Source organism: Myxine glutinosa, chromosome 10, assembly GCF_964187855.1.
Source record: "Myxine glutinosa chromosome 10, kmMyxGlut1.1, whole genome shotgun sequence".
NCBI classification, from domain to species: Eukaryota; Metazoa; Chordata; class Myxini; order Myxiniformes; family Myxinidae; genus Myxine; species Myxine glutinosa.
Window position 1 is genome coordinate 4,634,338 of NC_136270.1, and position 14,982 is coordinate 4,649,319.

The following is a 14,982-nucleotide window of genomic DNA, read 5'->3' on the forward strand; positions in this document are numbered from 1 at the left end:
CCCACCCCCCACACGACCCCTTAAACTCAGATTTTTTAATGTCATGAACAAACGTTGATGCAACACCAGTGGTGAAGGTTGAGCTGAAGTTGAATCGAAATTATGTGTGTAGTTTCGAAGAAGAAAGCAAATACCCATTTTGAGGAGTGAGGATGGAACATCCTCTCCCACCATCTCCCTCCACCTTTTTCCCTTCTGCCCCAAACTTCCCCGGACATCTACTCTTTGTCCAAGGTTGTGACCCCCCCCCCCTCCCCCCCCAAAAAATATAAAAAACCATTTACTTCCCTTTCTCCACATGTGCTGTTGTCTAATCATGTGCTTCTGTCCACGTGAGCCGTCTCGCCCCGCTCCCATTATCTCCTTGCCTTCCACCTTTTGCCCTGTTCACGTGACTCGTGGTTGTCCCTCTCGGCCCTCTCCCCGTTGGTATTTTTGTGAATATAAGATTGTTCTTCACTGTTCTGTTTAAATATGTTTAAACTTTCCCCTGCAGTGTTTTATTCAGTGGTATATTACAACACGCTGTTTTTCTTCCTATTTAAAAGGCTCTTTTCAATTTCCTCTTCAACTCATTCCTCTTCAAAAAAAATTCAATCTCTTATAATTCTTCCTCACTACATGCTCTAAATTCACATTCATTCCACCCCTCCTCCATCGTTCTTAAATGGATCGCTAACTTGAAAATCACAATTTACCCAATTTTTTATAAATGTTCGTCTTTCATTAATCATCCACTTTCTAAACTCCCCCCATGCCCCTCCCCTCCAAATCTCCCGCCTTTACCCTCTCCTCCTAAACTCCCCCCCGAAACTCCTCCGTCGCCCCTCCTCTTCAAATCTCCTCCCTACCATCCCTCTCCAATTCTTCCCATCCCCCCTCCTCCTCCTCAAAGCTGCCTCCTCCCCACTTCGTCTCCCTTCTATCTCATACCTCCACCACCCCCAACCTTCTACTTTCCTCTGCCCCCCCCTCAAACAACCCTCACTGTGCCTCATCCCATCACCATCAAACCTTTCGTCCTCCTCATCCTTCCCTTTCTTGTAACTCTTCTGTAATCTCTGACACACTATCAACTGCTCTCCCTAAGTCCCCCTCTCATCCTTCATCTGACCCTACACCTCCCCTCCCCCGTCATGCACCCGATGCTCCCCCTCTCTCCTCATTAATGGTATGGACCTCAAACATCTGGGGCCTTCGCTCAAACTTGATTGATCTCTCCATTCAGGTTGCTTCTGACAATCCAGACTTGATCTGCTTAATAATAATAATAATAATTCATTTATTTTGTATAGCGCTTTTCCAGAAGCCCAAAGGCGCTTTGACAGAGTGGAAAACATAATGCATAACAATACATGAAAACAACAATTGCAAAAAGACAAGAATCAAGAAAACAAACAGCAGCGATATACGGCATATATATAAGACAAGAATCAAAAAGACAAGACAAGAATCAATAGGGAAATATTTAAAGCAAAAGGAGGGAGAAGGAGAAGAGATAGTCAGGGGTTAAATGCTGTGGGTTGAATGTTGAATGCAGCGTTGAACAGGTGGGTCTTTAGTGATGTTTTGAATGTGGTGAGTGAGGAGGAGTCTCTGATGGTGTGAGGTAGTGAGTTCCAGAGGGTGGGAGCAGCGATGGAGAAGGCCCTGTCCCCCCAGGATCTGAATTTGGTCCGGATGGAGGGGGTCAGGAGGTTGGTACCAGCAGAGCGGAGGTTGCGGGTGGGAGTGTGTCTGGAGAGGAGGTCAGCCAGGTAGGATGGGGCCAGGTTATGGAGGGCTTTGTATGTCAAGAGGAGGATTTTGTACTGGATTCTCTGGGGGATGGGGAGCCAGTGAAGCTTGTAAAGGACGGGGGTGATGTGGTCACGGGTCCGGGAATGAGTGAGTAGACGGGCAGCGGAGTTCTGAATGTATTGGAGTTTATTGGTGATTTTTGAGGGTGAACCATAGAGGAGGCTATTGCAGTAGTCCAGACGGGAGGTGATGAAGGCGTGGCTGAGGGTTTCTGCAGCCGTGGAGGAGAGGGATGAGCGGAGACGGGCAATGTTTTTCAGGTGAAAGAAGGCTGACTTTGTGATCTGTTTAGTGTATTTGTCGAAGGAAAGGGTTTGGTCAAAGATGACGCCAAGATTCCGGATGTGAGGGGAGGTGGATACTGGGATACCGTCGATGTTGAGGGCAAAGTTATGGGTGGATTTTGTGAGCGTTTTTGGGCCAATGATGATTATTTCAGATTTATCACAGTTAAGCTTGAGGAAGTTGATTTGAAGCCAGGATTTTATTTCAGTGATGCAGTTTGTCAGGATAGAGTGGGTGTCGGTGGAGACGGACTTGGTGGAGATGAAAAGCTGGATGTCATCGGCGAAGCAGTGGAATTGGAGACCATGACGGCGGATTAAGTGACCGAGCGGGGACAGGTAAAGGATGAAGAGGAGGGGGCCAAGAACTGAACCTTGGGGGACACCTTGGGGGAGGGGAGCAGTGGGGGATTTGCAGTTATTGATGGAGATGAACTGGCATCTGTCAGAGAGGTATGATTTAATCCAAGAGAGGGCAGTGCCGGTGACGTTAAAGGTGGATTCAAGTCGGGTGAGGAGGATAGTGTGATCGATGGTGTCAAAGGCAGCGCTGAGGTCGAGGAGGACGAGAATGTTGAGGTTGCCAGCGTCAGAGGAGAGGAGAAGGTCGTTGGTGATTTTGAGGAGAGCAGTTTCAGTACTGTGGTTGGAGCGGAATCCGGATTGGAATGTTTCATACAAGTTATTGGCAGAGAGATGATGTTTGAGTTGAGTGGCTACAGCGCGTTCCAAAACTTTTGACAGAAAGGGTAGGTTGGAGATGGGTCTGAAGTTGTTTAGGGTGTCAGGGTTTAGACCAGGTTTTTTTAGAATGGGGGTAACAGCAGCAATTTTGAGGGAAGGTGGGACGATGCCTGTAGACAGGGAGGAGTTTATTGTTGCAATGATAAGTGGAGAGAGAGCAGGGAGGGAGGCTTTGACAAAGCTGGAGGGGATGGGGTCAAGAGTGCAGGTGGCAGTTTTCATTCCTATGAGGAGTTCAGAGAGGTCAGTAGGAGAGATTGGGGAGAACCGAGACAGGGGATGGCAGGACAAGGGGGGGCAGGTGGTTGGAGGGGGAGCGGGTGCGGCGGTGGTCAAGCTGTTGTAGATGTTGTCAATTTTGCGTTGGAAGAAAGAGAGGAAGGAGATGCAGTTGTCTACTGTGAATGACTGGGTGGTGGTGTTCAGGGGGCGGAGGAGTTTGTTTATTGTCGAGAAGAGTGCTTTTGGGTTTCCGGAGCCAGAGTGGATAATTTGAGAGTAGTAGGCAGAGCGGGCGCGGGAGAGGGCATCTTTGTAGTGTTGTATGTGGTCCTTGTAGGCTTGGGAGTGAACTGTGAGACCCGTTTTATTGCGGAGTCTTTCAAGTTGGCGAGCACGAGTTTTCATCAGGTGGAGTTCAGGGGTAAACCAGGGAGCAGAATGGGTGAAAGAAACTGTTTTGGTTTTTACAGGCGCAAGCTGGTCAAGGCAGGAGGAGAGAGTGTGGTTGTAGTAGTCAGTGAGGTCGGAAGGGGTGTGGAGGTCAATGAAGGGAGAAGTGGACATTTTTTCAGAGAGGGTGGATGAGAATGAGGTAGGTGAAAGAGCGTTTAGCTTACGGAAGTTGATTGTGCGATAATGCCTTGGTGTTGGGGCGGGGATGTTGATGGTCAGAGTGATGGCTAAGTGGTCAGAGAGGGTGAGGTCGGAGCCATAGAGATGGTGCAAATTTAATCCAGTGGAGCAGACAAGGTCCAAAATGTGACCACGGATATGGGTAGGAAAGTCGACATGTTGAGTGAGGTTAAAGCAGGTGAGTAAATCAGTGAAGTCAGTGGTTATTGTGGAGTCAGTGGAGTCCATGTGGATATTGAAATCACCAAGGAGGAGGATTGAGGGGGAGAGGGAACATAGCTGGGTCAGAAAGTAGGAGAAGTCAGACAGGAATGATGGGTGTGGTTTGGGAGGGCGGTAGACGACAGCCATGACTGACTGCGTGTGACCAGAGAGTTTTAAAGCCAGGTGTTCAAATGATGGAGCAGATGAGATGGAGATGAGGTTGGTCTTGATGTCTTGACGGTGGATAACGGCAATTCCACCACCTCGGCCCTCCGAGCGTGGTTTATTGACGTAGGAATATCCATTGGGTGTGGTGAGGTTGAGTGTGTAGTAGTCCAGAGGTTGTTGCCTGTGAAGGAGCTTCTCCGACTGGATGGATGTACAGGGTCTGCTTCTACTTTTCTGACCTGACATCTCACACCTGTCCTGCCTTTTCACACCCGCACGTGCCGCGTGTTCTCCGGCTGGATAACGGAATCTGCTTTTGATGGTACGGAATACGGAATCGAAAGGCCCGCTCCCGTTGTTTGTGGCCGTGGCCTTGTTTGCCGGTGGCCTTGTGGTCTTGGTGGCCTTGTGGCCTTGTTTGCCGCTGTGGTCTTGATTAGCGGCGGCAGTCGTTTGCCGCTGCGTTTGCCGCTGCGTTTGCCGCTTTGCCTCCTCGACCTTGGCCTCGTACTCGTCCCTTCGCTCCTGCCTGGCATGGCTCTGAAGTACTCCGCCGCAAGGCTTCTTCTGCTCAATACCCGCTCCACCCCATCATGCATCTCTGCCATCAAATCAAATGGACTCCTCCGACGACCCAGGTACATTCACCGTGGCTCCGGTCGCAAGTTTGTTTATTTGCAATCAGGTCACTCCATCCCCGTCCTCTGGTCGGCTCAGCGCACTCTCACTCTTCGTCCCAGCGCACCTGGTCACAGCAACCCACACGATCGCACCTCTTGCCTACGAACCCTGGCTAAATCACCTGAATTCATCCCTGCTGTTCAAAACAACATCAAGCTCACCCTGTTCAACACCCGGTCCCTCAACCCTTAGCTTAACAGAAACTTTCCTCCTTCAAGATGTCTCTGATTCCTTAATATCTCTTCCTGGTTACTCCCTCCTCCGGTATGATAGACCTGAGCATCATCCTGGTGCTGGGGTTGCTATCTTTATCAAAAACTCTCTTCCTTACTCTCCTTGCACTGCCCATCTCCACCCCACCCCCAGGAGTACCTCTGGCTACGGCTTCCTCTCTGCTCCCACCTTTTGTTCATATGCGCATGCGCAAGATTGGAGGTCACGTCTTTTCGAAGCTGTCCATGCGCTCACGCTTTCGAAGTTAAGTAAATTTTCACAATTGTGTTTTTGTCGACACTGTATCTATCTTTCGGTGTGTGTACCTATAGTGTGTCTTTAGTCTAAGTGTCTAAGTGTGTTTTAGTGTCTTTAGTAAGATTATAAAAACATAAAATAACCACCTTTCGAGGCCATTTTTCCCCGCAAAGCGGGGGTTGGCCTTTTTCGGGAACCGTGGTTGTTGTTGTTTTTCGGTCCCCTATTTGAAGCAATGTTTTACGGCCGGATGCCCTTCCTGACGCCAACCCTTTTTGCCGCCTTTAACGACAAACAGGGAATTACCAGTGAACTGGTACTCAATTAGCCGACCTCGGAAGGATGACAGGCTGAGTCAACCCCCCTGGCGTTAATTCAGCGATCGACCGGGATTCGAACCCAGGATCCTTGGATCCTAAGCCGGCACCCTAGCCGCTAGCCCAACACCAGGGATTAAGTAAGATTCTCGGTGTTAATTTTTCATACATATATACAAAATCGTCGGTTAATTCGTATCGCGTATTCTGAGGCCTAGTAGGCTACCGTGTCCGACCTTGAGGCTTTGTTTTTCTCTCAGCGGTTCGTCGATTGCGCTGCAATTACTTTCGTTCTCTGTTTTTGTCCCAGTCTTTCACCCCACACTTCCTTGTTTAAAATCTCAACTCAAAAAAAAAAAAATCCTTCTCTGTTCTTATTCGCTTATTCGTTCGTTCGTTCTTCGATCACGTTGTTCGTGATCACGTGATCACGTTGTTAAAAATGTTTAAACTTTCACCTGAAGTACTGTATTCTGTCATATATTATAACACCTTTTTCTTCTTCTTCTAAAAAAGGATGCTTTCGACTTGCTCACCAAATGTATTCATTCCAAAAAAAAATTCCATCTCTTACAGTTCCTCTTTTCTACATTCCTGAAATTCTGCTGCACTCCACCCCTCCTCCAGCATCCTCAAACGTATTTTTGACTCAAAGGTCTCAAGAAACTCATTTTACAATAAATGTTCGTTTCCCATTAATCGTACACTTTTCAAAATCCAATCTCACCCCTCCCCTCCAAATCTTCCCCATCACCCCTTCCCTCCAAAACTTCCCCATCACCCCTCCCCTCCAAATCTACCCCCTTGCCCCTCCCCTCCAAATCTTCCCCATCACCCATCCCTTTCAAATCTTCCCCCTTACCCCTCCCCTCCAAATCTTCCCCATCACCCCTTCCCTCCAAAACTTCCACATCACCCCTCCCCTCCAAAACTTCCCCATCACCCCCTCCCCTTCAAATCTTCCCCATCACCTATCTCTTTCAAATCTTCCCCCTTGCCCCTCCCCTCCAAATCTTCCCCATCACCCATCCCTTTCAAATCTCCCCCCTTGCCCCTTCCCTCCTAAACTCCCCCCACACCGCTCCCCTCCGAGACTCTCCCTCGCTCCTCCCCTCCTAGACCACCCTCTCACCCCTCCTCCTCAAAGCATCCTCCCCGCTTCTTCCCCCTTCCAACTTTCACCTCCCCCAACCTTCTGCCTCGCTCTTCCCCCTCCTCAAATAACACCTCAATGTGCCTCACCCAATCACCATCAAACCTTTTGTCCGCCCCATTCTTCCCTTTCTCCAAGCTATTCTGAAATCTCCGACACACCTTCAACAGCTCTCCCTACCTCTTCCTGCTCTTCCACATCTTACCCTACCCCTCCCCCCCCCCCGTTCTGTATTCGATGCTCCCCCTTCCTCTTCATTAACGGTATGGACCTCAAACATCCGGGGCCTTCGCTCAAACTTGACTGATCTCTCCATAAAGGTTGCTTCTGACAAACCAGATGTGATCTGCTTAACAGAAACTTTCCTCCTTCAAGATGTCTCTGATTCCTTGGTATCTCTCCCAGGTTACTCCCTCCTCCGGTATGATAGACCTGAGCCTCATCCTGGAGGTGGGGTTGCTATCTTTATAAAAAAAACTCTTCCTCACTCGCCCTGCACTGCCCTCTCTCCACCTCACCCCCAGGAATACCTTTGGCTACAGCTTGCCCTTCGCTCCCACCTTTTGTTCATATGTGTGTTGTACCGTCCACCAAACAGTGATGACTCCATCTGCATCTCGCTGTCTGATAATATGGACCAACTTCTATCTACCCATCCCAACTCTCTCTTCCTCATATGTGGTGATTTCAATTGTCACCATGCCAGTTGGCTGGGTGTGGGTACCTCTCTCACCAGCCATGGCTCTTCAGCAAAGGACTTCTGCGACTCACTGGGACTGACACAATCTGTCAATTTCCCGACCCGGATCTCAGTCAAGATCTCTCTTCTGGCATCTTCTCTTCTGGACTTGGTTTTGACTAACTTACCTGAAAATGTCTGCTGCTCTTCTTCTGCTCCAATCGGCTCATCTGATCATGTGCTTGTCAAAGTGGACATCTCTCTGACCATTCTCAGAGAGCCTCCTCAGCGTCGATGAGTCTGGCATTTCACTCAGGCCAACTGGCACGGTCTTCAAGCAGTCATCAATCATCTGGACTGGTCTCCCATCTCCACCGCCTCTGACATCAACTCATCCTGGGAATTCTTCCAAAGTAAATTGCTCCCTCTCTCATGCACAGATTTATCCCATCTCGTCTTCAGTTGTCATACCCTTCCTCCCGTCCATGGTACATGGAATCTTGTGGTGAGGCTGTTGCCCAGAAACAACTTGCTTTCGTATCCTGGAAAGCAAACCCAGAAGAAGGAAATCTCATTTCCTATCACAAAGCCCAAAACAAGTGTGGGTCCACCCTCAAGAGAGCCAGGAAACAATATCTCTCCGTTCTCAAGACCGAACTCTCTTATCTGTCTCCCTCTTCCAAATCCTGGTGGTGTCTGGTCAAATCTGTTTCTGGTGTTTGTTCCCCCTCCATCCCCTCCCTCACCTCAAACGGCTACACGGCTGACTCCGCACGTGAAAAAGCTGAATGCCTCAACTCTGTGTGTGCCTCTAAATCTTGTGTCCCAAACCCATCCCTCTCTGTGCCCACCGTACCCAGTCGTACCCAGCTGCTCCTGGACTCTGTGTCCTTTCCTCCTGACAAGGTGGAAACGTTTCTGTCAATCCTCGACTCTGATTCTGCAACTGGACCAGACGGCATCAGCCCACGGGTCCTAAAATCCTGCTCTGCCACTCTATCTCACCCTATCTGTTATTTTCACCCTCTCTTTTGCTCAAGGTCATCTGCCAGCATCTTGGTCATCTGCCAGAGCATCTGCCAAATTAGCAAACATTACCGCTTTATTCCAAAAAAGGTGCAAAAACAGATCCTTGCAACTACAGACCAATCAGCCTGCTCCCAATTATCAGCGAAGTCATGGAATCCATCATTGCTTCGGATATAAAATCCTTCCTCTTCTCCAATGGCTTGATCTCCGATCATCAATTTGGATACAGACCAGGTCATTTTACTCTGGACATGTTGCTTCTGCTGTCTCAACAATGGAAGGAGGTCCTCAATGCCAAAGAGGAAATCAGAGCTGTCTCCCTTGACATATCACGTGCCTTCGATACGGTCTGGCACCTAGTTCTGCTCACCAAACTCTCCTCCTATGGTATCCATGGAAATCTCCATGCATGGCTTGCGGACTTCATCTCTGGTCATAGTCAAAGTGTGGCCCTGAATGGATTTCTCTAATCTCCCCTTCCTATTCTGGCTAGAGTTCCCCAAGGTAGTGTTCTGGGCCCTGTGCTATTTCTGGTCTTCATCAATGATCTCTCCGACTCTCTGGAAAATCCTCTCTATCTCTTTGCTGATGACTCCACTCTCTGCTGCTCCATTCCTCATCGCTCAGATCAGCAGTCTGCAGCCTCCTCACTCTCTGCAGACCTGGACAAAATCACAGACTGGTCAAACAAGTGGAACATGTCTTTCAATCCTGACAAATCTCACACTCTTACTATGTCTCTCCGAAAAGACCGACTGGAAAACCCTCCCATCTACTTTCTCAACAATCCTCTCCAAGAAGTTCTGTCGCTCAAGCTTTTGGGTCTCACTGTCTGCCATGATCTTTCTTGGGAAAACCACATTTCTAAGCTGGCCTCCAAAGCCAGTCGCCGACTGGGCATCCTCCATCGTGCGAAGTCCTTCCTTGGCCTACCTGAGCTCCTCACCACATACAAGGCTTTCATCCGCAGCTGAATGGAATACTGTTACCCCCTCTGGGCCGGTGCTCCTGCCTCACACCGAGCTCGGCTTCATACTGTTGAAACCAAAGCTTTCAGAATCATTGGAATCTCCTGCGATGAAGCTAACTCCGAGGGCCTTTCACTCACTCACCGCAGGCAGGTTGGTGGTCTTTCTGTCTTCTACCGACTCCTCTCCGGCCTTGCTCCCCCAGCTCTCTCTGTGCTCTGTCCCCCAAATAGTCCGACAGGTCGCACAAGATGTGCCAGCAACCCTCTTCTGGTTAAACTGCCAAAATCTCGGCTATCTGCTCACCTTCACTCTTTCATTCCCCTTTTCTCCCACCTCTGGAACAAACTCCCACACTCCCTTCAATCCCACTCCTCCCTCCAGGTCTTTAAAACAGCTGTTCCCCCACCATCTCTTATCTTCCCCCATCCAAAACCTTGATCTTTTCTACCCCCGCTAATTCACCCCAGATACACCTTTTTGAAATTCCAACTTCTTTCCTGGAAGTCCTTGCAGTGTCCATATGTTTTATACCTCTCCCACCTCCCCCCAAGCCCTCTCCCTCCTACAGTTCTCTCAATGTCCCTGATCTCAAATGTTGTGTTTGTGTCCTTCCCCCTCTCTCCCCATCTTGTCTACCGCTCCCCTTATTTTGTGTTTTATGTGTCGGTTTGACTTTTTGTGTGATTAATGTTAGCTCTTTCACGAGCCTCGATCTTGTATACAAAAAAATACAAAAAAAAAACAAAAAACGCTGGACTGTCCTGAAGCAGCAATGAGTCCAGATATAAATCCCATTGAACACCGATGGGGAGATCTGAAAACAGCAGCTGGGAGAAGGCACCCTTCTGATCTGGGAGAACTGGTGCAGTTTGCACAAGAAAAGTGGGACAAACTGCCAGGAGACAGGTGCAGGAAAAGCTCATTCATAGCTATAGGAAGCGCTTGACTGCAGTTATTTTGTACCAAAGGCTTGTGCTACCAAATATTAAGTCGAGGGTGTCAATAATTTTGTCAATGCCATTTCTTTTTATTTTCTGATTTAAAAAGATATATTAAGTTCTGAATCAAAATCAAAGGTTCTGTAATATTAACAGTGAAATGAAAAATCGGTCAGAGACCGAGGACTTGCCGGAGTGCACTTTTTTATCGGCCATTTTTGACAAATATGGCGGCCGAACCACGTGACCGATGACGTCATCATTATTTGTTTTCTAAACTAATTTATTCCTTGATGATGCTCAAGAATTTCATCCTGATCGATGAAGTTTTGTACTTGTCGAATTATGACGTCATAATGGAGGCACCTATGACATCATTAACATATTTTATTCCCCATGGAGAGTTCTTTACAATGAGCCATGTCTCAATTTTTTCTATTCAGCACTTTTGGAGATATGGAAGTAGTGTAATAATGTTGCTTCTGGGACACCTCCGTTTAACATGGGAAATCCCTATCTAATGTCATTTACCCCCTTGTCTTTTTCAAAAATCATAAACACCTCTATTTCTCCCACCCTCATCTTTATGAACCTTTTGTCTGTAGTACCTATCCTTAATGTTGTTCATTAGACCACTCAAACACTACAAATATTTGTTTTCTCTTATAGACCTATCATCCTTCTTCTACATATCATCTGGCAGATTAATCTTTGACCCATTCACTTCCATATTAATTCTTTCCCTCCCTCATTGACCCTAAACACCTATATTTCTCTCACCCTGTTCTTTACGAACCTTCTAACCTTTTGACATGCTATCCTTATTCATTAGACCACTTAAACACCTGTGATCCTTCTGACCTTATGGACCTTTTAACCTTTTACTCTTAATATCATCTGGTGAATATAACCCACTCAAACAACGACCCTACAAATATTTGTTTATGCGTGGGAAATAATTTAATTCTCTTGCCACTCTCTTCACCATCTAATATATTAACAAAAAATATGTTTGAGTTTGGTTCTTTATTAAGATATTTTAACTGAGCTAAGATAAAATGGTAAACCTCCCTCAATGTTCTTGTTTGAGCACCTCCAGTGCCACATACCATTTTTAAATTAAAGTATATATTTTCCTGACAACCATCAAAGTTTTCCGTCCACTCAAAAATATTTCCATCTTTTTTACCCAATTCACCGGTATTTAAATTAATTCTCTTATTTGTTTTGTGAATTTTTTTACCAGTTGCCTTTTCAATTATACCTATTTGATATTTTTCACATTCATTATGTTTTCCATTTATATACCAAGGTTGATTACACCTCCACTCTTTAGTCTGGTTGATACTTGGTTCTATCATTTATATAATAGTAAAAAAGGCGGCGGTAGCCCGTTAAAATCCCCAACCCCCCCTTTTTAACTTATCACTTATATATATCTTATCACTTATGTATATCTTATCACTTATATATATCTTATCACTTATATATATCTTATCACTTATATATATCTTATCACTTATATACTTATATAACCATAAGGGAGACTATCAATTCCATTTTCTAAAATAAACCTCTTATCATCAAAAGCCCCCAATGCTTTCTTATTCACCTCTTCTGAATATAATTGATGTTTATAACTTCTTATTCCATTAATCTTTCTAAACTCTTCTTTCTTTGTTGTTAAACAGTTATAATAATCCTTAAAGTTTATTGTTTCTTTAATGACATTTTTCTTTACACCTTTTAATTTCTTATCAGTTTTTTCAACGTTATTCACAATGTATTTATAAGCATAAGCCTTAGACCTCAATCCCACAAATTCACTCATGACATTTCCTCCTAATTCATCCTTGAACTTTCCAATCACCTTTTTATTTTTAGAAGAGAACAACTCACTCTCTGGACTGTAATTACTCGTGTCATAGATATTAATGTCTCTTTTCATGTCTGAATAAACATCGTTGGTATTAATTTTCAAAATAAAACTATCTGTATCCATATAAAGTAGATTAACATCATTTTGATATTTCTTCCTCAAGTTATTATAAAAGTAATCATACATTAATGACTTTGATAAATCAAGAATTGTTGTCCCAATATAAATAGGTTTGTTCATTTCAATACTCTCTTTAATCAAATGGATCGCACAAAAGTTCTCAGTAAAGACCTCAGCTCGAGTAAAACTCGGTCTATTAATTAATTTTGATGCTTGTTCCCAAGATGTTGATAATCTGATATTTTGTCTTTTCCTCACATTCTCCATAGTCTTACCAAAGACCGCATTATTCATCAATTTATAAAAGTCTTTCTCAAAATCTGTTTTTGACTCTGTTCTTCTTTGTGTATTAAAATCAATGTACCCCTTTAACCAATGACTTTGATTGAACTTTAGAACCCTATGGATCTTCTCTACTCTTAGACCTTTTGATAAATATTGTCGCAAATTTCTTTGGTGTAGAACATAATTTTTCTTGTTATATAATGAAGTAAGTAATTTTTCTGTTGATTCACCTATATCAAACGATCGTTGATAATCACTCAACCATTCTTTCTTTGGACTTTCTTTCTCACAAGCAAATGGGAGATCTTTGTGTAGGTTATGGAGTTCCTCTGGATATTTTAAATCAATTTCAAAATAATAACCAACTTTTTCTTCATCCAATTCTTTTTGTGTAGAGATACATACATCTTGTAAAACGTTTTTGTAGTCTTTTTCCTTTACCCATCTAAGTTTTCCATAAGGAAGAGCCTGAGACATTGCCCAGCCATACAGGTTGTTTGCGTCATAGTACATCAAGTAAGAACTCTCTTTCGTTGGATCATAATTTGGAAGATATTTGTTATTTGCTTTTGCGTATCTACTCGAGCAGACTTGTGAAATTCCACCTCTTTTTGCCTTTTCAATCATCAAAAGCATATCAACATCGGTTATCAAATCCAAATCTTGTTTTGTCATTTTCAACATCGCACTCCAGGCCAATCCAGGTGCTGTGTAGTAGTGAGCAGGATCCAATCCATATCCAGTGCGACAAACAGATCTAAAGGCTTCAAATACATCGGCCAATAAAAGCACATCAGTTTTGAGATACAAATCGTGATACTCGCCAAGATTCCTGATGTTATATTTTTCCCAAACATTTTGTGCGTGTACATAATCTTTATCAGATATATTACTGTTGTTTAATTTGTTATAGAAATTTTCTTTTGAAGGAAGTTGTGTTTCATTGAATCTCTCAAATGAGTCCATATAGTCATAGGGGTAAATTCCCTTTTGTGTTAGAAAATCTTTATCTAAAAAATACTCTGAAAGACATGGAAACTCTTTTAGATTTTGAACCAAGTTAACCAATGGACTTGCCATGAATTTAAATGTATCAAGAAATCTGATATGAGTAATAGGAGATGTGTGAATTGTTTTTGTGAATGAAATGTATTTCTGATCCGTGTTTGGAATTGCTGAGATACTTCCAGAAGTCTTTGAGAGTTCCTTGATAAATAGATGTGTATCATAATGAGCGTTGTTATGAAGAAAGACAGGAATGAAAGAGGGGAGTTGATAATTAATATTACAACTTTGATGAGCCAGACCTCTATATTTACCAGTGAGATGACAATGGTCTCTAACCTTTAGACCTTTACCAATTTTCTTCTCACAAATATGACAGACATTGTTTTTTATAAATTCCCTTTTTTCTTTACTTGTTAAGGACATTGGTTTATTGGTTTCTCTCATTATCTTGGTTAATCGAACACAGTCTTTTTCTAGTCGTTTCACAAACTCCTCTGGGGTATTTGAGCCTCTATACATCTCTAACTTGTTATATTTATCACCAACGGATGATTTGATATAATAACAAAAACCACAAGGAGTATGTTTTTGATATTTATTTGTGTATGATTCTTTTGGATCTGGAGAAGCAGTATCAATTTTTTCTAAAATACTTTCAAAATCAGCATATATAACAAATGGATGTTTGATCTTTTTATTTTCATCTTTGAATGTGATCTTTGAGCCTTCTTTAGGCATATTGATTACCGTTGATTTATGTTCGCCACAATAATTTGAATGTTTATCTAATCTTTCTTGTGAATTGAAGAAGTTAAGACAACGCAAACAAATATATATTTTATTTGTTCTCTTACAGACTTGTGGTTTTATTAATTTAGCAATATCTTTGATGTATGTATAATGTGAATTTTCGTCTGAATTAAAATATAGAAGATTAATATGAGTTTGTTTACAATTGTCAGAAAGCTTTAAAACCTGAATGTTGTTTGTTTCTGTTAGACCATAAACATTAACTGATAAATTATTCATCTTTTCAAATTTAGGAATATCATTTAAAGTCATCGGAAACTTTAGATCTTTCGTATTTAATGTATTCTCATATTTTTTATAATGAGATACTCTTTCATCATGAAAATGTGGAGGATGTAAGTGTGCTAAAATAGACCAGAGAAAACATTTATTGTCTTTATTTTTGATATTGATAACTGCTTTTCTATTTTTGATAACACTGGGTAAATCAATGTAAGAAGAAGCTTTTAGAGGATCTGATTTAAGAATATGAATGTCTATGTAAATAATTTTTCCTATATTGAATCCACTTCCTACGATTGAATTATCCACATCTTGCTCTTGTTTAATAAGTTCATCATAGACTCCTGATGTTTTAAAATCTTGA

At 43.5% G+C, this 14,982-nt stretch overlaps 1 protein-coding gene across 1 annotated transcript in view; it reads right to left on the bottom strand.

Moving 5' to 3' along the window:
- MPP7 (MAGUK p55 scaffold protein 7) overlaps window positions 1-14,982 on the bottom strand; it is a 162,389-nt gene that overhangs the window by 63,040 nt on the left and 84,367 nt on the right. The gene's annotated exons all lie outside the window — the stretch shown is intronic.